This window comes from Macrobrachium nipponense, chromosome 7 (assembly GCF_015104395.2).
Source record: "Macrobrachium nipponense isolate FS-2020 chromosome 7, ASM1510439v2, whole genome shotgun sequence".
In the NCBI taxonomy this organism is placed as follows: domain Eukaryota; kingdom Metazoa; phylum Arthropoda; class Malacostraca; order Decapoda; family Palaemonidae; genus Macrobrachium; species Macrobrachium nipponense.
Genome location: NC_061109.1, coordinates 58,789,408 through 58,815,278, shown reverse-complemented (window position 1 = coordinate 58,815,278; position 25,871 = coordinate 58,789,408). Strand labels below are relative to the sequence as shown.

The 25,871-nt window shown below is 40.3% G+C and overlaps 1 long non-coding RNA gene across 1 annotated transcript; it reads left to right on the top strand.

Annotated features, from left to right (window-relative positions):
• The first annotated feature begins 571 nt into the window (after positions 1–571).
• Positions 572–25,489, top strand: LOC135217084 (uncharacterized). The gene is made up of 3 exons (XR_010315041.1): positions 572–718; positions 20,635–20,739; positions 25,087–25,489. It is a non-coding gene; the product is annotated as an uncharacterized LOC135217084 (long non-coding RNA).
• Positions 25,490–25,871: the final 382 nt, after the last annotated feature.

Sequence of the window (25,871 nt, the reverse complement as noted above, 5' to 3'; positions counted from 1 at the left end):
ACAATAACACGATTTTGATATCTCAAATATTAAAGAATCATATATATGTACACACACACACACACACACACACACACACACATATATATATATATATATATATATATATATATATATATATATATATTGAATTAATTCTTCACTAAGATTTCATTCATCCAGGTTAAGGCCTATATATGTATATATGTTCTCCTGTACCGTTATATATCGCGTAAGTTGAGTTATTTCTGTTTTGGTTCTGTACATACGGACACAGACGACTGTTAGCACAGCCAAGGTATGGATATATCCTCGTTCTTTGATTAATAAAAAGAAGAGCTCCGTTATTTTTCCATGACGTCTCAGTTACGTTGTGTGATGTTTGAAATGTTAAAGACTTGACGTAATGTTACGGTTAACGAATCCAATAGAGCATGTGGCAATAAGCACGTCAAAAGAATTATTCAACTGATTTATTTTATGAATACGTTTTTAGGTTAGTTTTAAAGCGCGTCTGCCAGTAGCTATGGGGTGACGTCATCCTTTTTCCGGTGTTTTACCGCAAGGTGACAGTCGTCCTCAAGGTGAGCTGTCCTCATCAACACTCCCTCCCTGTGGTTGTGTCTTTAGCTAGTCTAAATAATAAATTAGGCTTTTTTCTCCTAATCTCTGAGGAAAACTACGTAATTTTTAACAGTTTTTCTGGTGTGTGATTCTTCACGTACGAATGTGGTAAATGGTAAGGTGTTTTATGTTAATGAATAGAAGGAAATTAGTCGTTGTATTGATGTAGGCCCGATGATAAACAATATTGAATAGTAAGCCTACATGAGTGCGTTAAGTTCATAATGTTACACTCATTAATCACATGCGGTATTATTAAAAACAAAAGCCACGTTTGGTATCAGTGTCCCCCTTTCCTTCTATTTTTGCCTCGCCTGCAATATTTTATTGTAAAAAAGTATAGTTTGTCCAGTGTTCAAGTACTGATTTTTTTTTTTTTTTTTTTTTTTTTTTTTTTTTTTTTTTTTTGTAGGATAGGAATTTTTAGTTCACACGTTCCTGATTTCCGCACAAATATCATCTCTTAAGCTTTGGACAAAACCGTAGGCTGGGCCTTAAGTACTTGAAATTCAGTGACGTTGTTGTTGCAATACTCCAAACTTAGGTAGATCCAGGGTACTATTCCGCAGCGGCCTAGACTATGGCAGTTGTGGTTTTTCAAAGCAGTTTTACCTCCTGAACAAGAATTTTAAGTAATATTTATTCAGACGACTGTAATTAACCCCCAGGGACCAGTACTAAACACGGCGAAATACATTGGACGCCCCAATCCCTAGTGGATGTTGTATCCGCGGTTACGATCCTTGCAGTCCTTGCGGAACTATTCTGTAGAAATACCCAAACTTATACCTGGGTTTGTTGCCTGTACAGTTTAGGCCTAGCTTTTAGCTCAAGAATGGCAGATGGTAAGTGTGCAGGATAGCTTGATTTCCAAAACTTTCTGATTAACCTAAGCCATATTTGTTTTCAGGGATCAAGTCAATTTCCTCCCTCCCTAGACTAGTAATTGTAACATCCTTCCAATCTAATTTTGGCACTTAAACTTCCCTCGCCAGAGTTTGCTACAACAGCCACGAGGGATTGGGGCGTCAAATGTATTCCAGTGTTTAGTACTAGCCCCTGAGGTTTAATTACAGTCGACCCCCAAAAAATAACTAAATTCTTAATAAGCAACCCAAATACTATAGGAAACTGTAATTTCCAAAGAAATGCCCTACGCGGAGTTATTACCTAGATCTGCCGAAAAGGGACAATTTTAACATCCTTACTACAAAAAGACTGCAAATAAAGATAAGAGCAAGAATACAACATGTTACTATGGAAACTTTAGACTATGTTATGTTAGGTATAGTTAGGATAGGGCGAGTGCGTTTATGTAATATAAAGTTAGTTGGGGGAAGCCTTCCCCTTCCTGCCTGGGAAGACTTCCCCTTCCTGCGTGGGAAGACTTCCCCTTCCTGCCTGGGAAGAATTACACCCTTGGCTAAAATTGCATGAGTGAGGGTCTCAAGTTCCTCCAACCCCCCTTGCTCAAATAAATTGAAGCCCCTTGTTTGTTGAAATAGATCCTTGTATCAGAAGCAAACAAATGTGAGCAAGTGGGGTTGGGGGAGCTTGAGCCCCTCGCCCATGCATGAATGGATACATCCTATCCTTATTTAACATATTTTAGCCAAGGGTGTTAAGTCTTCCCAGGCAGGAAGGGGGAGGCTTCCCCCAACTAACTTTACATTACATTAAAGCACTCATCCAATCCTAACTCAACCTAACATAACTCAGCCTAGTTTCCATAGTAACATATAGTATTCTTGTTCTTAGCTTTATATGATGTCTTTTTTTTTTTAGTAAGGATGTTAAAATTATCTGTTGTCGGTAGATCCAGGTAATAACTCAGCGTGTGGTATTAATTTGGAAATTACAGTTTCCTATAGTATTTGGGTTGCTTTTTCAGAATTTACCGTTATTTTTGGGTGGTCGACTGTTAATTAAACCCTAGCAACTAGTACTAAACATGGTGAAATACATTTGACACCCCAATCCCTAGTGGCTGTCATATTCATGGGAATATTCCTTGCAGTCCATGCAGAGTTACTGCCTAGAATTACCCTGCCAGTTGATGCTTAGAAAGCTCTCACAGTAAAGTTTCCAAATATTTCCTCATACTTCTTTCTTTCCTTTTGAGACTTTTTCAATATGAAAATGCTGTCAGTTGTACAGTACAAGTGTGAAAACCTTAGCTATCAGTTCATCACTGAGTTTTTATTTGCATGCATTCACAAGTAGGTAATATTTATTGAAATAACCTCACTGAACACTATAACCATCGCTGTTTTTCCTAAATGTCACTGTTCAGCCTAAAAATTGGTATGTGTGGGATGGTAATGATATACGAGGCTCTCGTCTGCATGCCAGTTTATTAACTAGGACTAAGCACCATGACGTTACACGACGAATAAGGGACAACAGTGCCATGCCAAAAGGTTGGTGGCAAACATCAGTAGTGTACGGCTGATACATGTACCCCATCAAGCAATTGCATAAGCAGTCCATGCAATCAACAACAAATCTTACATCCCCTACAGAAAGCCAAGCACTATCACAAAACAGAAGATTGCATAAACCGGAAATCAGCTTGACAGTTTTTATATGTAAAGCTGGTAAAAAATTTGTGTAGGCTAAGAAGAAAGATCACATATATATGTATAAACAATAGTAATGACATAATATACGACAGTTTTGTCATAAGGCATAAGTGTGCATTCATCCATACTGGATGTCTGGAGGTGCTTGTACCTGGGCAGAGATGCAGGGCAGCTGACATCAGGTTTTACTAATGGGGCAGGAATGTGCCCCACGTTAGGGTTAGGGTTGACATGCTGAAATGTTGCTAGTATGTGCTTCAGGTGATGGCGACTCATTGTAGTCATTCTACTGCTACCATCTACCTTAATAAGGTATTGCCTATATGGATATTTTCCCATTACAACCCCCAATTGATCCCATCTTTTGCTTACTGCGTCCTGTATCAGAACCTTATTTCCTACATGTAAATACAGTAGCTGCTTAGCGTGTAGGTCATACTACCACATAATACTAATTTCCAGCCACTCTTACAACAAATATACATCTTGAGATACACCAAAAACCATATTACTGTAAAATTACAAAACCCATTCCTTCCTCACTCCAGTCAGTTAACACTACAGTTGGGCAGGATTTGTTGTAAAAAGCCAACCCCTCCGATACCAATTTACATATAGTTCGCTCTTTCTTGCTGAAACTTTACCCTCAAATTATCATCCCAGTATACCTTTTTACTCTTTCCCTTTTTCAACAATTCTCGAAAAAGAGCCATGATTGGTACTATAGATGCAAATGGTGCCAACTGATTTACCAGGCAAAACCACAAACAAACATCTGATATACCTGGGTGCTCAAGCATAGGAAATTTTTATACAGCAGCAAATTTGTCATCTGATGACATCTTTCCCAACCAAGAATATAGCTGCCAAAATCAACATCTCTTAAGACAAAATTGGAACTTATTAGGGTTTAAACCCTAATAAGTTCCAATTTTGTTACCCCATTCCGTTCGCAAGCCAAAAGTAAATTGTAAGGAGCTCCCTCAACATTATATTCATGCAATAGTATGTAATCTATACATTTAGATTTCCCTGGTATATCTGCAATAACATCATCAGACCGTTTAGTGTAGGCAACAAAAGGCGTTATAAAAGTTGTGAACTTTTGGCTCTCATACACCACAACCTGATGGAACCCCCAGTGGGCATGAACAGGTACACTTAATACCATACCGAATGAGGGGAAAAGTATGATGTCTTACAATATGCATTAAATTTCTGGAAGCCTATTGTCCTGGGAGTGCCATCTTTACCAATTACTACCATGCAGGAACACCAATCTGTCATGTCTCCTGTAGGCATCAGTTGCAAAATACCTGCTAAGATATCTTCAATTTGTTTTATTTGAGATGAATCTTACCTACTGTTAAATTTAGCTATATCTCCCGCCGATTAGGCAAGTTGGCATTCAAACAAAAAAAATTTGAATGGCTGACCGGATTGACTGTCCAGTTTACCTGTTCTCCACCAGGTGTGTTTTGAATGTTTTAGCTCTTGACAGAATTCTCCTTGCCACCAATGCGGCTAGGCTCTTGTTGGTATTCTTTGAAGTTTGGCTGTTTTACACCTGTTTACGGTATTGTAATTTCATTTTCCTAGGATATCTTCCACTGGAAGCAGAACCAATAACAGGCTATGTAGGAATGTTTTGGTGTAACTAGGATGGAGAAATTGGAAGTTGATCAACATTCCTTTTTACTGGCAGGGGTAAAGAGAGTGATCTTGGAACTAGTAGATGTGAAGAGTGTGGGAAATTGTTCTGAGAAATTTATGCCTGAATATGTCAGATATAGGAGGCTGGAAACTAATAGATTGCAAAGTAATTAGTTAAATCAGGACTTAAACCTATCAGGCTATCCCTACTTAGACTAAGCATTTTAGTAGGCTAGTATTGACTTCCATTGTAGCTCTGCCTTCTGCTCCCCATTCGGTTCAGGAAAAGCATAACGAGAAGTTAGAACATTAACCTATTTTTAGTTCTAATACAATTTAAACCGAGTTCGTGATGGGAACGTTCCAAATCCCTCCAGTGTGCGCTCATTTTCGCGTTCCCTGTTAGAAGTAAGGTGTTGGTGCCCTCGTCTCTACGTAGCCCGAGCCTAGGACTGCCCTGCGACAGTTGGAAACGTCCGCTGCCAGGGAACCGGGTCGGTTCTCGGGATGATGGGATTCTGTGCCCTCCAATACCTACTTCACCCTTTTCATGGTCTGAATCTCGTTTAAAGCGTTTGCCAAAGGACAGCTAAAGCGATCGCCTAGGACCGTTGAGATTTCACATAAGGACCCTTTCAACACCTAGTTTGAGGTGTTAGCATGCATAGGCTTATATGGTATAGGTATAGACATTTTATTGAGATGATAATGTATCTGCAGCGAGTTTTACACATTTAGATATGTCGACTCAGTCGACTGTTTATCTCTCTCATGTTTTGGTTATTCTAAATTTTCGTCTGCTAACATATTCCTTTTTCTTTGTAATGCTTGTGTTCGTTCTTTGCATGCTTCTTCTTCGGCTATCGGCAAATCTCTTACTACTGCCTCGATTAATGCTTCTCTTTCAAGTGTACACTGTCTGTAGTATCTAAAGTTCTCGCCGAGTTAGATATTCTAGCTTCAGAGATTTCTAACTTAGTTTCATATAGGATTGCTTTCAAGTACTATGTACGATCGCTTACGGATGAGGCGGGACCGTTGTTGTAACTCCTCTCCCACTATTGGCGCCTCCTTCTCTCTTTCCCTCTGTCGACTCGTGCAGACTGCTGACCAGGGTTCCCAGAAGTACGATGATTGTCGTACGAGTACGATAATTTGACCCTCTGTACGATAAACAATTATGAATCAAAATACAATCATTTTATGCATTCAACTTACCTGTCAGATATATACTTAGCTATAGACTCCGTCGTCCCGATAGAAATTCGAATTTCGCGGCACACTCTACAGGTAGGTCAGGTGATCTACCGCCCCGCCGCTGGTGGCGGGAATAGGAATCATTCCCGTTTTCTAAGACAGATTTTCTCTATCGGCCGTGACAGCAACATTGTTGTTGTTACTCCTGATTTGATTTTCGTGTTTTTTCATTGCTATTGATCTTCTAAGCAGGTTATTTTGGTGACGTATTGGATCTTTGGTTTGGCATACTCTTTCGTGGACTGTTTTTTGGACTTGGTTTTGGATATTTCTCATGATGTCGGATTCTAGCTTTACGGTTAGAAGACAGTGTGTAAATGAGGGATGCATGGTGAGGCTACCGAAAGCTTCGGTAGACCCTCACACAGTTTGTAAGGGGTGTAGAAGGAATGAATGTTCAATTTCTAACACCTGTGATGAATGTGTAAATATGAATGAGGAAGAATGGAAGAATTTAAATTCATATTTAAGGAAATTAGATATGGATAGGGCTAGGAAGGCTTCCTCCAGAAGCGTAAGTAGGTCTCGCTCTAACGAGCCTATTAAATTAACACCTAACTCTAAACCTCTATCTTCTTCCTCTAGTACTAAGACTGCAAATCCGGCAACGGAAATTGCAGATCTTAAAGCTGCGCTACAAAGGATGGAACGTCAAATGCTGACGTTGAAAGGTAAGCACAGTGATAGTGAATTAAGTGTCCCTAGTGCAGTGGAGGGTGCGTCTGATCGGCTTCATCTCGCTCCCAGGCCTAGACCTCTTCCAAGCTCACAGGCCCAGAGGAGAAGGAATGTCAAAAGCCTTACGGAGGTTATGGAGAATCCCCACCGATCAGGCGTCCCCTCGGCAGATTCTGTGACGACCCGAACTGCCAAGGATCGCTATCGAAAAAGCATCCTAAAGAAGTGTTTTTCTTCGTCAGATTCTTCACCGAATGTAAGGGGATGGAGTTCTGATGAACTGTCACGCCCCTTAAAGAGAAGTTGGAAGGCTCCAACTTTGGATTCAAGCCCTGAGCTTTCTCCGATCTATCACCTTGTGAGAAGAAGAAAAGGAGATTGGTTCCTAAACGGAAATCGGAGTTTCCTTCCGCTTCTAGACATCCCTCACCTGAATCAGGGAAGGAAAAAGAGAATGCGGCTGCGAAAATTATCCTAAATGTGCAGGAGCAACTTTCGGCCTTAGTAGGAGTTTTTAATAAGGAGACTCCCAGGAGAAAGGACTCTTTCCTTCCTATAAAGAAGACGAAGGGAAGGAAAGAAGAAACGGAAGTTTCGGCTTATACTCAGAGGAGTATGAAGAAAACGCCAACCTGGCGCAATGCGCCCGATGCGCCAGATGCGTTTGAGACTCCATATGAGTCAGAAGAGCCAGAAGCGCCAGATGCGCCATATGCGCCAGAAGCGCCAGTCTGGCGAAATGAGCCAGAAGCGCCACCCTGCCGAAATGCGCCAGAAGCGTCAGAGGCGCCAGATGCGCCAGAAGCGCCACCCTGCCGAAATGCGCCAGAAGCGCCAGCTTGCCGCAAGGAATCACGAGCGCCAACCCGGCACAATGAGCCACAAGTGACAAATAAGAGACGGACTTCTTCCAAAAGACAATTAAGCCAAGAGGATTTGTTTAGCTTTCGGAAGGATAAACCTTTACCTGACAGGGACTCTAGTTGTCGCACAAGCCCTTGTCAAGACATAGGTGGTTCCGGAGAAAGCGATAGGAGAGGACATCCTTCGTCTGACAGGAGAGAAAGGTGTCGCACAAGCGGCCATCGCTCTTGCCAGGAGAAGGATAAGGTCGTTTTGCAGGATCAACCTATCTCTCGTAGGGACGCAAGTTATCGCACAGGCGGTCGTCGTTTCTTGCGAGTGGGGTGGATGTTGCAAGAGGCCAGTCTCCTGCTGGAAATAAACAATCCTCTTCGGAATTGGATGGATTTGGAAGAGATTTCGGACTCTGAAGATCACTCGGCTCCGGGTTTGTCAGATTACAAGACGCTGGCAGCCCTCTTACTTCAAGAGTTTGGGGACTCTTTAAGCCCGACTGCTCCTCCTTCTCCAAGGTCCTTATTTACAAGCACGAAGGTCCCGAAACAATCATCTTTTATTAAAATGAAGCCAACCATTTCCATGAACAAGGCTCTCCGATTCGTAGGAAATTGGTTGGAATCCAAGGAGAAGGCGGGGAAGACAGTCTTTAGCTGCCCTCCTTCCAGACTATCAGAAAGAAGGAATTTGGTACGAGACGGGCAAACCACGGGGTCTAGCTCTCCCGTCCACTGCCGAAGCAGATTTTTTCGAATCTGGTAGATTCGTCTAGGAGACAAGCCTTGTCATCAGCAAAGATCACATGGGGGACTTCTGAGATGGACCATCTCCTCAAGGGATTGTTTAATGTCTTAGAAGTTTTTAACTTCTTAGACTGGTCCCTTGGGGTGTTGGCCAAAAAGACACAAGAGAAGGAATCTCTTAGTCCAGAAGTCCTTCATATTTTCTTTCCTGTATGGACAAGGCGGTTCAGGATGGATCAGGAGAGGTGGCCTCTCTGTTTGGAACTGGTATTCTGAAGAAGAGAGTCTTATTTAGCTCTTTTCTGACGAAGCAGTTACTCCTACTCAGAGGTCATCTCTTCTGTATGCTCCTCTGTCAGACCAATTGTTTCCTTCAAATCTAGTAAAAGATATTTCTCATTCTTTGACAGAAAAGGCCACACAAGATCTCTTGGCCCAATCTGCAAAGAAATCGAGGACTTCGGTCCTATTAAGAGAGAGAATCGGGCTCCTCAACAGCCCTTTCGAGGGAGTACCTCGGCCAGACCCTCTTTTAAGAAGAGAGGAGTGCAGAAGAGAGGTAGGTCTTCCTTCAGACCTATCAAGAGAGCGAAATGAGACAACAGTCCTTCAAGCACCGGTAGGAGCCAGACTTCGGAAATTTTCCGAAGAATGGACTCGGAGACAGGCAGAAATTTGGTCCCTTTCCGTGGTAACAAAGGGATATATGATCCCCTTTCGAGACAGACCTCCCTTGACTACGAACCCGAGGGAACTGTCAGCTCAATACAGGGACCCTGCCAAGAAAGAAGCATTATTGCAACTGGTACAGAGTGTTGCAAAAGGAGGCCATCGAAGTGGTTCGGGCGGGATCCGCATTCCCGAGGATTCTACAACCGTCTTTTTCTGGTTCCGAAATCCTCGGGAGGGTGGAGACCGGTCCTGGATGTGAGCGCATTGAACCGATTTGTGGAGAGCACAAAGTTCTCTATGGAAACATCAAAATCGGTTCTTGCGGCTCTTCGTCCAGGAGATTGGATGGTCTCCTTAGATCTACAAGATGCATACTTTCATGTCCCCCTGCATCCATCATCGAAGAAATATCTCCGATTCATGATGCAGGGGAAAGTATACCAATTCAGAGCCCTATGCTTCGGCCTTTCTACGGCCCCTCAAGTGTTCACGAGGCTAATGATGAATGTTGCGAGATGGCTACATTTAGAGGGGATAAATATATCCCTTTATCTGGACGATTGGCTAATAAGAGCAAAATCGGAAATTCAGTGCTTGAAGGACTTGGAGAAGACTTTGAACTTGACAAAATCTCTGGGACTGCTCGTGAACCTCGAGAAATCACAATTGATCCCCAGACAGAACATAGTCTATCTGGGGATACAGATGGATTCTCGGGGATTTCGGGCGTTTCCATCTCAAGACAGAATTACTCGAGGCTTAGAAAAGATCTCGAACTTCTTAGGGAAAGAATGGACCTCGGCGAGGGAATGGCTCAGTCTGCTGGGCACCCTTTCCTCGTTAGAGCAGTTCATTTCCCTGGGAAGATTAAATCTCAGACCTCTGCAATTTTATCTAAAGAGGATGTGGAGTCAAAAGACAGGAGACTTGTCAGACGTTTTTCCCATCCAACAGGGGATAAAATCCGACCTAAAGTGGTGGTTAACCCCATTAACAAGGAACGAAGGGGTGTCCCTCTTGATTCGGAACCCTCACCGAGTGTTGTTTTCCGATGCCTCGGAAACAGGTTGGGGAGCAACACTGGGTCCAAAGGAAGTAGCAGGTATTTGGACCAGACAACAAACTACTCTGCACATCAATGCGAAGGAACTCCTGGCAATTCATCTAGCCCTGGAATACTTCGAAGCGGAAGTCAGAGGGGTGGTAGTTCAAGTCAATTCCGACAACACCACAGCTCTGGCTTACATCCGGAATCAAGGGGGCACTCACTTTTTCTCTCTGAACGAAATAGCGAGAGCTCTATTAACCTGGACAGAGGAACGGGGCATTTTTCTGTGTACAAGGTTTGTCCAAGGAGTAAAAAACCTAAGGGCAGACAGGTTGAGCAGAAAGAACCAGGTTCTCCCGACAGAGTGGATGCTCCACTCAGGAGTCTGCAGACAAATATGGTCACACTGGGGAGACCCGCCCCAGATCGACCTGTTTGCCACGTTCCTCTCCAGGAAAATAGACAACTTCTGCTCGCTAGAAGAAGATCCCAGAGCCACAGCGATCGATGCCTTCCTCATGGATTGGTCAGGCATAGACGCATACGCTTTTCCCCCCATTCAAATTGCTGGGGGAAGTAGTAAGGAAATTTGTGGCATCGGAGGGAATGAGAATGACTCTAATTGCTCCCTTTTGGCCTTCCCGAATCTGGTTCACAGAGGTACTGGAATGGACGGTGGACTTCCCCAGATCTCTACCAGACAGGACAGATCTGCTCAGACAACCCCACTTCGAGAGGTTCCACAAAAACATCCAAAGTCTCTCCCTGACTGCCTTTCGACTATCGAAAGACTGGTCAGAGCGAGAGGCTTTTCAAAGAAAGTGGCAACTTCAATTGCTAGAGCCCGCAGAGCCTCTACCCTGCGGGTCTACCATCGAAGTGGGAAGTTTTCCGTAGATGGTGTAGGTCGAAGAAGCTGTCCTCTTCCAGTACCTCTGTAACCGAAATCGCGGATTTTCTCCTCTTCTTAAGAGAAGAATCCAAATTGGCCGTATCAACTATCAAGGGATATAGGAGCATGCTCTCAGCTGTTTTTAGAAACAGAGGCTGAATCTCGAGAATAATAAGGATCTTCATGATCTCATCAGGTCTTTCGAGACTAAGAAGTTGAGATCGTCGATTCCCCCGAGTTGGAACCTGGACGTTGTCCTAAAGTTCTTGATGTCGGACAGGTTCGAACCTATAGATAAAATCTCATTCAGAGATCTTACTAGCAAATGCATATTCCTGTTGGCTCTCGCAACTGCTAAGAGGATCAGTGAATTGCATGCTTTGGACTCTCGGGTGGGTGGGATTTAGAAAAGACTCGGCTGTCATTTCTTTCCAGGATCTTTTCCTAGCAAAGAATGAGAACCCTTCTAAACCTTGGCCTAGAAGTTTCGAAGTCAAGGGACTCTCTTCTCTGGTAGGAAGAGAGTTGGATCGGTCCCTTTGCCCAGTCAGGACCTTAAAATTTTATTTAGAAAAGAAGACACAGCTTCAGGGATGTCGACAAGGTCTTTGGTGTTCGGTAAGAAACCCCAAGAGACCTATGTCAAAGAACGCACTGGCATTCTTTGTCAGAAATGTAATTACCGAAGCTCATAGGAATTGCCAAGAGAACTCTTTAAAGCTGCTGAGAGTGAAAGCTCACGAAGTCCGGGCTGTGGCAACTTCCCTTTCTTTTACGAAGAATATGTCCATGAGAAACATTTTAGCAGCAACTTATTGGAGGTGCAATTCAGTATTTGCATCCCACTATTTAAAGGATGTTAGAATAACATACGATAAATGTTTCGCTCTTGGACCTTATGTATCAGCGAATACTATGCTGGGAAATGGAGCAGACACTGATCCTTAAATTTGTTTTTAATATTTTTAATAATTAGTTTTAATATTGTTGTTGAGTTGTGGGTTGCTTGAAAGGATGTTCGGGGATGACTCCTTTCAATCTTAGTACTAACCCCAATGAGGATCAGGTGATCGGGATTAGTGTCGTGCTCTATGATCATGCCAATAGGCAAGGTGTTTTGTCATGTAAGTGGAGAGGACCCCATTGACAAAGATCCTAAGGTTCTGAAGCGTAAGTGGGTAAGACCCCTGTAACAGACCATCAAGAACTCTTAGCATGAGGTCACTACCTCGCTGAGGCTCTTGAAGCGATACGGGCTCCTAGGCAGTAGCCATGAAGTCTTTCGCTAACACAGGTAGGAATCAAGGTTTTTAATTTTATTACCTACAACATATGTTGTTTCCTGTCTATTTCAGTAGATTAGCTGTCTCTTACCCTCCGCCAAAGGTGCCAATCAGCTAAGTATATGTCTGACAGGTAAGTTGAATGCATAAAAATGTTATTGTCATGATACAATAAAGTTTTATGCATACTTACCTGGCAGATATATACGGTGTATGGCCCACCCGACCTCCCCTCAGGAGACAGGTGGAAAAGAAAATCTGTCTTAGAAAACGGGAATGATTCCTATTCCCGCCACCAGCGGCGGGGCGGTAGATCACCTGACCTACCTGTAGAGTGTGCCGCGAAATTCGAATTTCTATCAGGACGACGGAGTCTATAGCTAAGTATATATCTGCCAGGTAAGTATGCATAAAACTTTATTGTATCATGACAATAACATTTTGAAGAGATTGGTACAATAATTTGGTCTGATACATCTGGAAACCCTGCTGTGGCGACGGACATTGTTGACTCGTGCGAACGCAGTTGACTCGTGTGGATTGCGGACTTGGCCGAGTCCCGAGTCGCTTAAACTGTCTTCCTCTCATTGAGTTGTGGTGGATTCGACACAGCACTCAGCTACTGTCACCTCTTATTGACAAGTGTCGCTTTTTGTCGTCAAGGGTTGCAGAGAAAGAGCAATCCTTTAAGCTCTTTTGTTTACCTCCTGTTGGCAGCTGTCTCCTCTCGTCGCCCGCTGACAGAAGAAGAGTTTGAATGGAGTTGGAGGAACTCGTTTGGGCCGGTCAGCATTTGTTGCCACACTACGCCTTTTGCTGTATCCTCATTTTGTTGAGGATAGAGAAAATATCTTAAATGTCTCACCGTATTTTGGCGCCCTCTATTTTGGAGAAGAGAACCAACGCTTTCTCCAATTAGAGCATTTTGTAACTTTTCTCGTCCTCGGACACACAATCTCCCTTTGTGTCTGCCTTGGCTTATCGTCTTGTCTTTTAAAGTCGCAAGTCGTGGAGAGCCGAGGTTGCCTTTTGCTGTACAACACTTATTGGTCCTTTAACCGTCTTTAGTAGAAGGTTCACTTTCTTTCTCTTTCCTGTGGGGAAATGAACTCGAGACTGACAGACATGCTGATGGATTTTCAGTCTAACTTGAGTTATTACCTTTTATCTATGTTGTCTCATCTCTGCAGCTTCTTAGAGAGGTGGAGACACCAACCCAGTGGGTGTTTTTAGCGAGAAAACAAGTAACTCATTTCTGATGCTGCAGGGTAATGTCCTCATGCTGATACTTACTCGGTTTGGAAGAAGTGAGAACACTTTCACTTCCTGTCTGATTATGCAGCTCGGTTTAAGGTGAAAAGGGATTATCTATTGGTAGTCTTATTTAATACCTTTCAGGGATAAGTGCATATTCAGGTTCTGGAATATGGACAGTTGCAACCTCCTAACATGTGTGGAGAGACTTGGGACCAATATGTTATATGGTGGAGACGGTGAAGGGCAGTTGTGACACTCTTTGGTTGTCCTTTAGTGGTTTAATCTCCCTCTTATAGCTTCCCTTGTCTTCAGCAGAAATCTCTCATAAGTCTCTTTTAGTAGGAGATTGCATATAGAGGAAATGATGGTCCATGGGTAATTCTTTAAGAAGACACTCATAAGTAATTGAAGATATTCTTGGACGTTTGGAGACTGAATAATAGTAAGTGTCTGCCTATATACTTGTTGGTTTTCTAGCATGGTTTTAGTGCCTTTCCAAAGAATGGTCAGACTTGTGGTTCACATGCAGAATGTATTCCTCTTACCATACATCCTCACTCATGCAAGTTCCTTCAAGAGGTTTTTACAAGAAGGTGTTGCTGTTCTGTCCACTGTTTGGGTTAGTGTGCAGCCCTCTATAAGTTATGTCAGGCACGTGTTGCCCTTTGGTAGATGGTGTCGACTTTAGAAGCAAGACACTTCTACTGAATCAGTGATTCAAGTTAGCCAACTCTGTCAACAGTATTCCAAAGGCCAAGGACCTGTTGTTTCTTCTGGCCCAATTTCTATGCATTATTTTGTTAATTCTTTATATCCCCATTCTTATCTAGTGATGTGGGGATGATATTTAATAATGCATGCTTGTCGGTCAAGATGAATAGGCATGTGCTGCATGAAGATTTTAGACCTGAAAGAAACTTCCTATCTGGTAAGGGCTTTTCCTCATTAGGAAACATGGCCTCACGGGATATTTTCAGATAATCATGCTCAATAATGTAAGAATTACGACTTTCAAATAACGTTCATTAAATTTGTAAGTAATCCAGAACCAACTTTGGCTCCAAGACTGTAGGAGGGACACTGTAACCAGGAATCGTCCATTTGGTTCTTAAACCTGAGTCCAAGTTTTGGTCTTTTCCCTCTGTCATGCAACACAGAGTTTAGCTAGTGTCATTACACTTTCATGCAACATAGAATGGTCAACACTACACCTGGTAAAACTTTTTAGATGTCAGGGCAGTGGAAAGACATCAGGATGCTAAGCAGTTTTATTCCCAGTCAGAGACAAAGTCTTTGTGGGAAGTTTGCTGCTTTGAGTGAAATGAAACAACATATTGGTTTGATCATCCATTCTGTGGAAGGAGTGTGTTTTAACAATTGGGGATTCAGGAAGAACAACTGCCTACAAGGGCCTTTATATCCGTAAGTTTGGCACTTGGTGTGGATTTAAGGAACACTAATTTAGCTTCCAAGCATGTAGATGAACAGGGACATCTGAATGATAACTACTACTTTGTTAGCCCTCAGGCTTGAGCAGTGGATGTTTCCTTAATTTTGCCTAATTCAGACTCATAGGCCTGCCCCTCGTATCTGCTCTGAATTCTATTGAGCAATTTCAAGTTCAAGAATTGCTTAGTCTCCAGTAAAGCCCTTGTAGCCTCAGGGCATAAATTTTCAGAATTTCCAAGGCTCTAGGTAGATGTCTCATTCTTCCGTTGAGAAGAAATCAACTCTGCTACACAACTCCATGCAGCTCCATTGACGTAGGCATCTGCTTAACTGCTTGGAGATGTTAGAATGTCCCTTCCCAATAATAAGATTTTCAAGTTATCATATGTTCTGTCCTTAATTTAAAACTGCCATGGCCTGGGGTCAGAAGCAGTGGTCTGTGTGTTGCTGAGGGTACCATTCTGGAGGAATTTTCACCACCTGGAGTCATGTAGACATCAATGTTTTCTGTTTAGAGGAGAGAAGACTTTTCACTGTCTACTTCCAAAGTTATCGTTCCATACGTACTTTCCTCGGTATTACATCAAGTACTTTTAGATCTTGCTGAGGACCAGCACTGTAAGGTATTGAGATTGAAGCCCCTTCATTTCTATATCAGTCTCTCTCTGGAGTTTAGATGCGGGTCTAAACTTTATCTGAATTTACTGTAAAACCTTTTATTTAGCAGTAGTTAAGTAAATTTATTGTCAGCACCCTTCTTTAGGCTGGTGTAAAGGGAATGCTATTTTAGCTTTCTGCCTTAGAGCTGAGGGTGATGTTAAGACTATGCTTTACAGTTCCCTGTAAGAATTCCAATGTAACCCCTTGGAGGGAAAAAAAAGGGGGAACTTCTCTATCCTGTTGGGCATTTAAATTTAAAGGTTAAACCTAGAGAATTTTTATCATCCTTTTAGAGACCTTGAACATCTTTGTCAAAGGTAAATGCTGGAAGAGGCTAAGTTAATCTTTGGTTTTGTGGTTTTAACAAAAACACATGTTGTGGTCAAAGGTTAGCCTGGAAGAGGCAAAAATCAACCTTTTGTTTTGTGGTTTTAGAAAACCTAGCTGTCTTTGCCAATGGTTAAACTTGAAGGCAAAGTTAACTTATGTTTTGTGATTTTAGAAAACCTAGAATGTATTTGTGAAGGTTAAGCCTGTACAAGGCAAAGTTAACCTTTTGTGTTATGATTTTTAGAAACTTTGTCAAGGAACACAAGGTCCTCTGTGACATAATGGATAGGCTAGTGCATGAGAACTGGCTCCATATCTTGTACCTTATTGAAGTTAAACATTCATAATGTGAGCAGCAGTTGCAACTTCATTTAGTGTTAAGTCAATTTGTTGCTCCTGAATAGGATTGATGTGTCCTAGAAGTACAATTCAGTTTTTGCCCAATCACTACCTTAAGTATACAGAATTGTGTTTGGAAACAGTAAAGCCCTTAATCCGCTACTAGTAGTGGGTAGTCTTTTCCTGAACTGAAGAAAGAGCAATTCTTTAGGCTCTTTTGTTTAAATCCCGGGTTTTAATATTTTGGGAAGCGTGAAGGTACAAATTTTGTATAGAATCGTACGTTTATATTGCAAAGGTATTCATTTTAAGTGGCTGTCGTTTTATAGGGCTTTTGGACCCAGGCACAGGGGTCCCTCATACCGCTTGCGTTTCATGCTAGCTGAATCGAAGCGGTTTTCTCCGCAAGGCTGCTCTTTGCTGCATACATATGAGAGCCTTGCTCCCTGAATGGAATCCAACTTCTGGTGGTAGTAAAATCCACCAAGGATTCCAGATCAGGTGAGAATGTTTTGGGTTTCGTATAAGAAACCTTTAGCTCGAATGGCTGAGCGGAATTTTGTCTAGCTGCACTACCCACCATCCTCTTCTTAATGTGGGAATCAGCTAAATTTAACAGTAGTTAAGATTCATCTCAAATAATATAAATTTTCATAATAAAATTTATTATTTGGATAATTACCTACTGTTAAAGTAGACCCACCCAGCCAGCCTCCCCACAACTTAGTGGGCTGTCAAGGAGAATTCTGACAAGAGCTAAAACATTCAAAGCACACCTGGTGGAGAACAGGTAAACTAGACAGTCATCCAGGCAGCCATTCGAATTTTTTTTGTTTGAATGCCGACTCGTCTAATCGGCGGGAGATATAGCTAAATTTAACAGTAGTTAAGTATCCAAATAAATTTTATTATGAAAATTTATATTTTAACCTCATCTTCCCAGCAGTTGGAGACAGTGATGGGTGTGTGACATCATATGCGGTATAACATCAGACCATTCATTATTGGGAAAGGCTAAAGTAATGACAAATTATCTTCAGTGGAGGGATATGGTATTTTCTGAGGTGGCTTACTCTTCACCACTCGTTTGGAGCACTTAATCTTATGAACGTTATTAACCACATGATTACGAAGCTTATAATCAACCAAACCTAATGCCTTACATGCACTCAGTGATAAGAACAGTTTCTGCGTTCCCTCAACAAAATACATAGTCTCGTGTGTTGACTTGCCCCACACTGGATAGTGACCAGACAACTCCCATGCACCTTCATCAGTCCCCCTGCTGTGTGTTGCAATCATACACCCAACTTAAACTTGTTTACTTCAATACCCAGGCCTTTAGCCTACCATGACCCAGCGATACATACTTTTGCCCTGGTGTCTGCAATGGCCTCCAGTGCGCCAGATTTATTCCCACAACTACATAACATGAACTTTTAACGCTGGCTGCGTATATGATGCAGCTCCAACATAAAGCATATATTCCCAGCGTTCTATCACATTAGATAAGGTAAGTTGCACCCGTCTCGAACATTGTTTATTTGTAGCACTGCCATGTACTCGGAAATGCTCTATTGTTGTATGTATCCAGCACCCATTTGCCAGACACAATTTGATTTAACATTTTCCCTGTCGATATAACCTTTGCAGCTCTGGAAAAATGACCGATTTTTCCACAATTAAAGCTCTGGAAAAATGACCGATTTTTCCACAATTATGACAACATTATCTGTTGGACAATTCTGTCTGCCTTTAATGTGCACGAGACCACAAAAAAAAACACCTTTGCTTAAGCCTTAGCTTCTCCTGAAGGCTTCATCTTTCTGTTTCTTGTATGTGCTTTTTACTGCTGCCATGCTCTCGAGTGGTTGCATCAGCATAGGTACACTGGCTAGTGTATCATCCCCTACTCCTGCCTCGTTGAAAATATTTTGCTACCCTCGTCTATAGAATGAGGACAACCCTAACACACACACACGCTATGTTTCCTCAGATGATTGTCACTTCAACTTAAGTTTGCAGATCATATCATATTTTTCAAAGTTCTGTAGAATATCTTGTTTCAACCTGGCATTGCTGAGGACACTCCTTATTCATGTGGTAATATATACTATTCACTCAAATTATCTTCACAAGTAGGACAAATGAACCCAAAGTCTACCCCGTGTCTATCCCATTTTGTTGACACGGGTAATTGTATTCCTTTGCTGATTCATCAGCTCCTTGCTTCCTACTAAAGAACCTGTCCCATGAGATGGCCTTGTTCACAGTCTTCATAGTCATATTCGGAATAGCTTTAAATGCATCCTTTACTTTGAGCGATGATCATCGGTCTCTGGAAAACTGGACATCAATTGAACTTCTTAACTTTTCTTCGCAATTTAATCTGATATTCAGCAATGCCTCACCCTGAGGTATCCCTCTGAGCTTCAGCCAATCTTCCATCAATCTTCCCCATTCTTTAAAGGCTCCCATTGTCATGACAAACTTGCATTTCTCTGGGGAAATATGTTTGCCATGTGTTTGTCTGAGTACTGTGCTCTCCACGTTGGACAGGATGGCTCTTCCAATTCCCTCTGAAATTACCCTTAAGCCGGTCCCAATTCCCTCAGGGAGGGGCCACCCTTGCTGCTCAGGTGATGGCCTTGCAAATCTGCTCATTGTGTTGTAGATCAGCTACGATGACTATACAGGGTGAATGAGGGACAACAACGTTGCTCCAAAAGGTTGGCAGGCAAAAATCAGTTATGCACGGCTGATGCACTTACCCCATCGAGCAATTGCATAAGCAGCACCATACAATCAACATATCTTACAGTACGAGTATGAAGTATTTTATTTAGATTACCTAAACAGTTTTCTTTATATTATTGCAAAGTTCATATCCTGCTCAAATACATGATTGTGCTAGGAAGATGTGAAAGTGAAATACGTAGATACAATTTAACCTTACATGTGCAGATATCTATGTGACAGGCGAGAGCCCCTGGAACATCATAGTTAACCTGTCCATACATGTGCAGATATCTATGTGACAGGAGAGAGCCCCTGGAACATCCTAGTTAACCTGTCCAAGGGTATCATAAATCATAGACTGAAATTTATTGACTTAACCTGGAGGAAGGGGGGGGGAGGGGAAATTTCCCTTCGCCCACACCTTTTGACCCCTAATGTGATCTAACCTAGTGCACCATAAAAACAACATTTGATTACATAATTTGGTTATTTTTTGTCTGCTAGGTCATTATCCCCATTATGTGTGAGAATTCCCTGGCCTTCTCCTCAGCTTAACTTAACTCAAAGGTAAGGTTCTCGCCGTGAAATGTTAGACACACAATATTGTAAACACATAGAATATTGTAACTGTTTAACCAATCATATTTGATGAAAAAATTTCAGTTACCTAAATATCATAAATTATGAGAAAACCCATTGTATATTTTAAATCATTTTAGTTGATTACGACAATTTTGAGAGCTTGTAAACTTCAGATACAGCTCTTGATACCAAATACACATCATCTATGTGGACATCTCGACTACATAGACACCATGTCTAGAAAACTTAGAAGCAAATTTCTATGTTAAACTCATGAAAAATTCATTTGACAAATTCCGTTATATTAAACACGAATTTTTATCCAATGAGGACAGGATCATGTAAAGTGCTTTGATAAAAGACGTAATGTACCCCCACAAACCAGTAATAATATGCTTGTTTTTTTTCATGAGATTCCAAAGACTTAGAGATTCTCACTTATTGGTGCTGTTCCTGTTGAGTCTAGGCCTCATATCAACTTAAACTATTCCGTGGGTTTAATGTAAGCACCTTAATTACTGGCTTACACTATAAAAAAAAAAAAAAAAGCTAATAGGGGAACTTGAAGTTGAAGATATAGTTAAAACAGAAAAACTGAGGACGAAAACTGATGTTGTTTATACACCTCAAGCTGGTTTTGTGCGAATATTTGGTACAACAAGACTTTTAAGGTAGTCAACCCTGCTAGGTGTAGTACATTCCAAGTTGAACAATTTATACCTAAATCCAGAATATGTTTAAATTGGCAAAGAATCTGGCTATGTTAGGTTTCTTCTTGGCACATTAAAATGAAAATATTTTATCTCCTTTTTTTTTTTTTTTTTTTTTTTTTTTTCAGGCGTCTGATGGAGGTATGTTATCATTGGTAAGCTTTGTCATTCCAAGGCTATTTTTTTATGCAAGGACAGGGAAGATGGAAACATTGTTATGGCTGTCATAGCTGTTTTGTTTCTTAGTCAAGTAATGTTTCCTGAAACGTGACCAATTTTTCTTTTATTTTTTCCAGAGAATGATTTGAAATGATACACTTTTGGTGGAGACCTGGCGCTGCAGATATATTTTTCCCTCTGTTGTTGTTGCTAAAGGAAAAAAAATTAAATATAAATGACAGGTAAGGCTTTCGTTTGTTTAAATGTCAATATGACGCACGTGGAATTGAGGATGGAAAATTGTTGGAATCACACGATGAGTAATTGGAAAAAAATAGGATTGTGAAGAGCATGACTTGATATTGATCATGTTCTGGGGAGGAAAAAGATCAATTATTGAGCTTTGATAACTCCTGAGAGAAAACTTTACGAACGTGCGAGTCAGAATGATGGCACTGTTTCTAAATGTTTTGGTGCTGTACAGATAGCAGTATAAGGAAAGGGCCTCGTTTATTCCCATAACCCCATCGCGGAAACCCCGTAACTCACGGAACCCACAATAACTTATTTATATAGATATTTTTCATATTTATGCATCGTTGTAAAGGTAAAGTTTTCAGCCTTAATTCAATATAGAGTTTGTTGGTTTCTATACGTAAATGGCAATTAAAGCCCCAATAATAATTAGCTCATGTCTAGAACCGCGTAAACTTCTATCTGAAGAAAACCCAGAACTCACGTAACCCTCAGTAACTTTCTTATTTTTAAATATATTTTGAATATTAGAGCATCGTTGTAAAGGTAAAGTTCGCAGCTTTAAATTGATATATCATTTGTTAGTTTATATATGTAAATGGCGTTTGAAACCGCAATAATTATTACTATGTGTAGAAGCGCATCGGTAAACAGTAGTATGTCGATTCAAACAGTTTCACAAATTTACACAACTCTTATAAATCAGTTAGCGTCAAACCAATGGTTCCGATTTTGGAGTGTTTGCAACTGCAAATCAAACTTAATTAATATTTAACAACTTTAAAGTGAATCTTCTAAAATACGATTTGTTATACCGTTAATGCGGAACCATTTAATAACTTTTGTAAACAATAAATTGTCGCCTTTAACTAAAATAGAAACAACTACCAAAGATGCCCACGGCAGAGCCGAAAAATAGTTGAGTTAAAGATTATCGCACCTGCAGATTACCTGACATAATTAATGACATGATGAAACGTGAAATACAAAATGTAAAATAAAATGGTTTAATACAAAATTGTGTAAATGTACATACATTCAAATGGTTATGCAATTTTTGTACTTAACATTCAAAAGGTTGTGTAATTTTTCTACTTAGTAAAGAATTAGAAAAAATATAAATAAATCACACCTTAGCATGCGGCACATCAATCAATTCATAAAACATTTTTGTTATGCGTTCAACTTTTCCGCCATTTACCTATGCAGCAAAACCGTTGTGTGTATTCATTTTTGTACTTGTGTGTATTTGATTCTCAAGCGTGCTCAGTTCGTCCACTCTCTAATTGTGATTGTTCGTTTTATATAGTACATATATAGTAAAACCTCCCTTAAAGACCACTTCGATACGAATAACACCTCAAAATTTAGACCACATTTCAACAGACCCTTTTTTTTTAAATAAATAATGGGCTTCGCTAGTTCCGGTTTTCTCCAAAATCAATTTACGCGCTTTTAGACATGCACTAATTGTTATTGGGGCTTCATACGCGCCATTTACATATAAAACCAACAAATGATCCAACAAATTAAAGCTGATATAACTTTACCTGTAGAACGATGTCTTAATATCAAAAATTTCATTACAAAAAAAGAAAGTTATTGAGGGTTCCTTGAGCTCCAATTTTCCGCAATTGGGTAGTACAGGGGATAAAACCTAACCTGTGTGAGGAGGCACTTGGGCGTCTGGGAAGCTTTGAAATCCGGGGATTGTGTTCGTGTCTTTGTTAATGAGGCTTTGGAAGTCAATTTTCTTGGAGTAGTGGAGATTTCATTCTTAATTTTGTGTAAAATATCAAAATTCAGGAGTAACTGGTACTGATATAGTGGTTTTGACGTTACGCATAACCAGGCTTCCTTTCGTAATAGTGCATCAGTCCAGTGCTTTACAGGTAACTCACAGAGATAACGGATAAAAGCGTCCGAGTCTCCATTGATATAAAGGAAATGCCGATATTTCGTTGTATATATACGTGAATGTTTTTCTTTTGCGATAAAGTATATTTATACCCTGTACCCGCTAAGCTAAAACGCTCTTAACTGCCTATTTTAACAGCTTACTGTCTAATTTAATTGTTTAAACAAACATATACCTTAAATTACATACCAAAACAATGTAATATTTTAAACAAAAATATAACCCAAACCATTATCCTAAAACACACGAGTCATCTGCTACATTACCCTCTTACAACTGTTACTCTTAGTATATATACCCCGAAAACGAGTATAACAATGATTTACCAATTCTAAAATGTTAATATTTATGTAGACACTGCAAAATATCTATACAGGTTTACGATCTCTTATCCGTAATTCTAAAATCATAAAAGCTTACAAAACCGAAATACTGCCAGGAGAAAAGTGATCATTTGCACAACAATGTTTATAATAATGAAGTTTTAAATAAAGGTTGCTTTGCTTGCTGCATCCAGTTACAGAAAGTTGCATGTATTATCATCATATTGTTACTGTATTACAGAATATAAACATTGCCATTATACGCCATTTGCATTTGATATTTACTTTCTCAAAATCTCGCCTGATTGAAATCGACCAAGAACACCGGCGGTCTTGGTACTACAGACAGCTTCATTGCCATTAGTTGCTAGAGGAAACATAATTCCGAGATACATTTTCTTGTAAATTAACAAAGTTGGGTTTAAAACGTTCGCATCACTTTATTGTAAAAGCAGTAATTGTGATTTTGCTGTTCGCCTATTCCGAAACTTTTGACAGCCTGTCCTTTATTCGCTTTAGTCAGTCTCGGCTATAACCTGCGGCTTTAATCTATGAAGGATGAATAAAAATGTATATAATTTTTACTTATGGAAGCCACTATGAGAATCAGCAAGTCGATAGTTACGGCAAATGACGTCACAATCAGCTGTTTCTCGATTCGGTTGTTTCATGTCGAGACAACAGGTTGACAATCCTTCATCCGGAATTCTAAAAACCGGAATTGAATTTTTACAGTGGAGGATGGACCATCATCAGAAGTATAGTGGAGAGAGAGAGAGAAGAGAGAGGAGAGAGAGAGAGAGAGAGAGAGAGAGAGAGAGAGAGACTATTGCCCCGGTCAAGACCTTAGCCCCGGTTAGCTTGTTACGCCAACGTATCGATTTGCAAAAGTCGAAAAACTGTTGTATTGAGATTATTGATTATTGTAATAAAGCTTTTTACTATTATCTAATCATTCTGCGCATGTACTGTTGTCATATTATCGTACTACAAAATGTGCCATTTGTATTCTGGTTTTGTTAGCATTCTTACAATCGACATCATCAATGTCTTTAATTGCCGAGTGAAACTTAATTCAGAGAGACGTTTCTTTCGCTAATTATCAAATCTAGATTTAAAAATTGCAAGTACTTTATTTATAAACGCAGTCAATTAAATGAAATACTACATGTGTGATTTTGTCAGTTTCAGGCGTTGCTTTTGCCTCCAAATCGTTTTGAAGTCTATTCATTATAAATGAAGAGAAGTTGACTGTGAATGAAGTTAAGGCGTCCGGCTGTTTAAATGTCATTACTCTTTTAGATGTCATTACTCTTCATGAGGAGCTTAGGCTGAAAATAGTTTAGAATCACAAGCACCGACGAATATTTTGAGGAAAAACATGTTGGTTAGTGGAGTTTAAATTGAATTTCTTCATTGATTACATGTCAAGTTTCGAGGTGGAAAAATATGGGTGATTGAGCTTGATAATTCAGGAATGATTGTTAAGAGAGATGAAAGAAAAATTGAGATATGTGGTAGTTTGAGTGATAGTACTCTTAGAAATTTTTTTTTTCTCTCTGACTCCTTTATCATGAGTGCGCAATTACTGGTTGCTGATGACGGACTTTGAATGGAATATGTGCTTATATCTGTGATGCCTTGGAAGGGAATTGTTGTGTGTGCTAGTTGACTTTAAAAAAAAATATTTGTATGTCTGTTGAGTTTTGAATATTTTTTTTATGTCTGTTGAGTTTTGAAATGATATTTCTATATGTCTCTGTGTTTGTGAAGTTTTAAAACTTGATTTGTGTATGCACCTGTATTTGTGTGAAGTTTAGATCATTTTTATGTTAGTGGTTCAATTGCTTCTTGTTTTATGTGTATATAATCAAGATTCAAGGGTAACAGGTACCAATGTAATGTTTATGTCTGACTTATACCCCGGCTTCCTTTCGTAATAGTTGATCAGTGCAGTGTTTTACAGGCATTTAATTGGGTTTATTTGTTATTAATGAATATTCAAAAGAGAGGTTTTATTTATTATAATTACTTAGTTCCTTGGACTAATTAGTTTTCCTGGAGAGTGACTCATTTTTCTTTTCCTCTTCCAGAGGGCGATTCACAGTGGCCAAAGCATTTCCAGCCTCTGTTGGAGACATGAAACTTCAAACGTTTTCTGGTGGAGAGATGAAATTGAAAACTTTTTCTGCCGTCTGATGGGGTTACGCAGTTACAAACGTTTCCTGCTCTTTGAGGTAGACCTAGAGTTATAAATGGTTTTTGCCTCCATCTAAATTATTTTTTGCCCTCTGATGGAGAATGATGTTGCAAACTGATGAAGATATCGGATTGCAAATGTTTTCTGCCTTTTGATGGAGACTTGATGGAGTCTGAAAAATATTTTGCCCTCTGATAGAGACCAGCTGGACCTTCAAACGTTTTCCGAGTTCTGATGAAGACCTGCTGGACCTACAAACATTTTCTGAGTTCTTAAAGACCTGCTCAAACTGCAAACGTTTTCTGTCCACTGATGGTGAAATGGAGTTGCCAAAGCTGTACTGCCCATCATGTTAGTTCTGCAAAGAAGAAAATCTGCTACTAAAAATGACCATCTAATATAGTTAATGGAATGAAAGGATGTCCCACTTGCATCAAATGTTAGTTTTGCCAAGATTCCAAATAGAAAGCTGACTCTGATGATTGACCATTTACAGGTTATTTATTCGCTTTTAGCTCACACACCTTAGTATTCCTCATAAAGATCGCTGATTGTATCATATGAAATGAAGCATGAACCTTGACCTAGCATCATTGTGAAACACTTTTCTTCATCTATAAAAATTTTATAAAAACGGATGTATGCATGTGTGTGTGAGTGTGTATGTTCATGACTAAC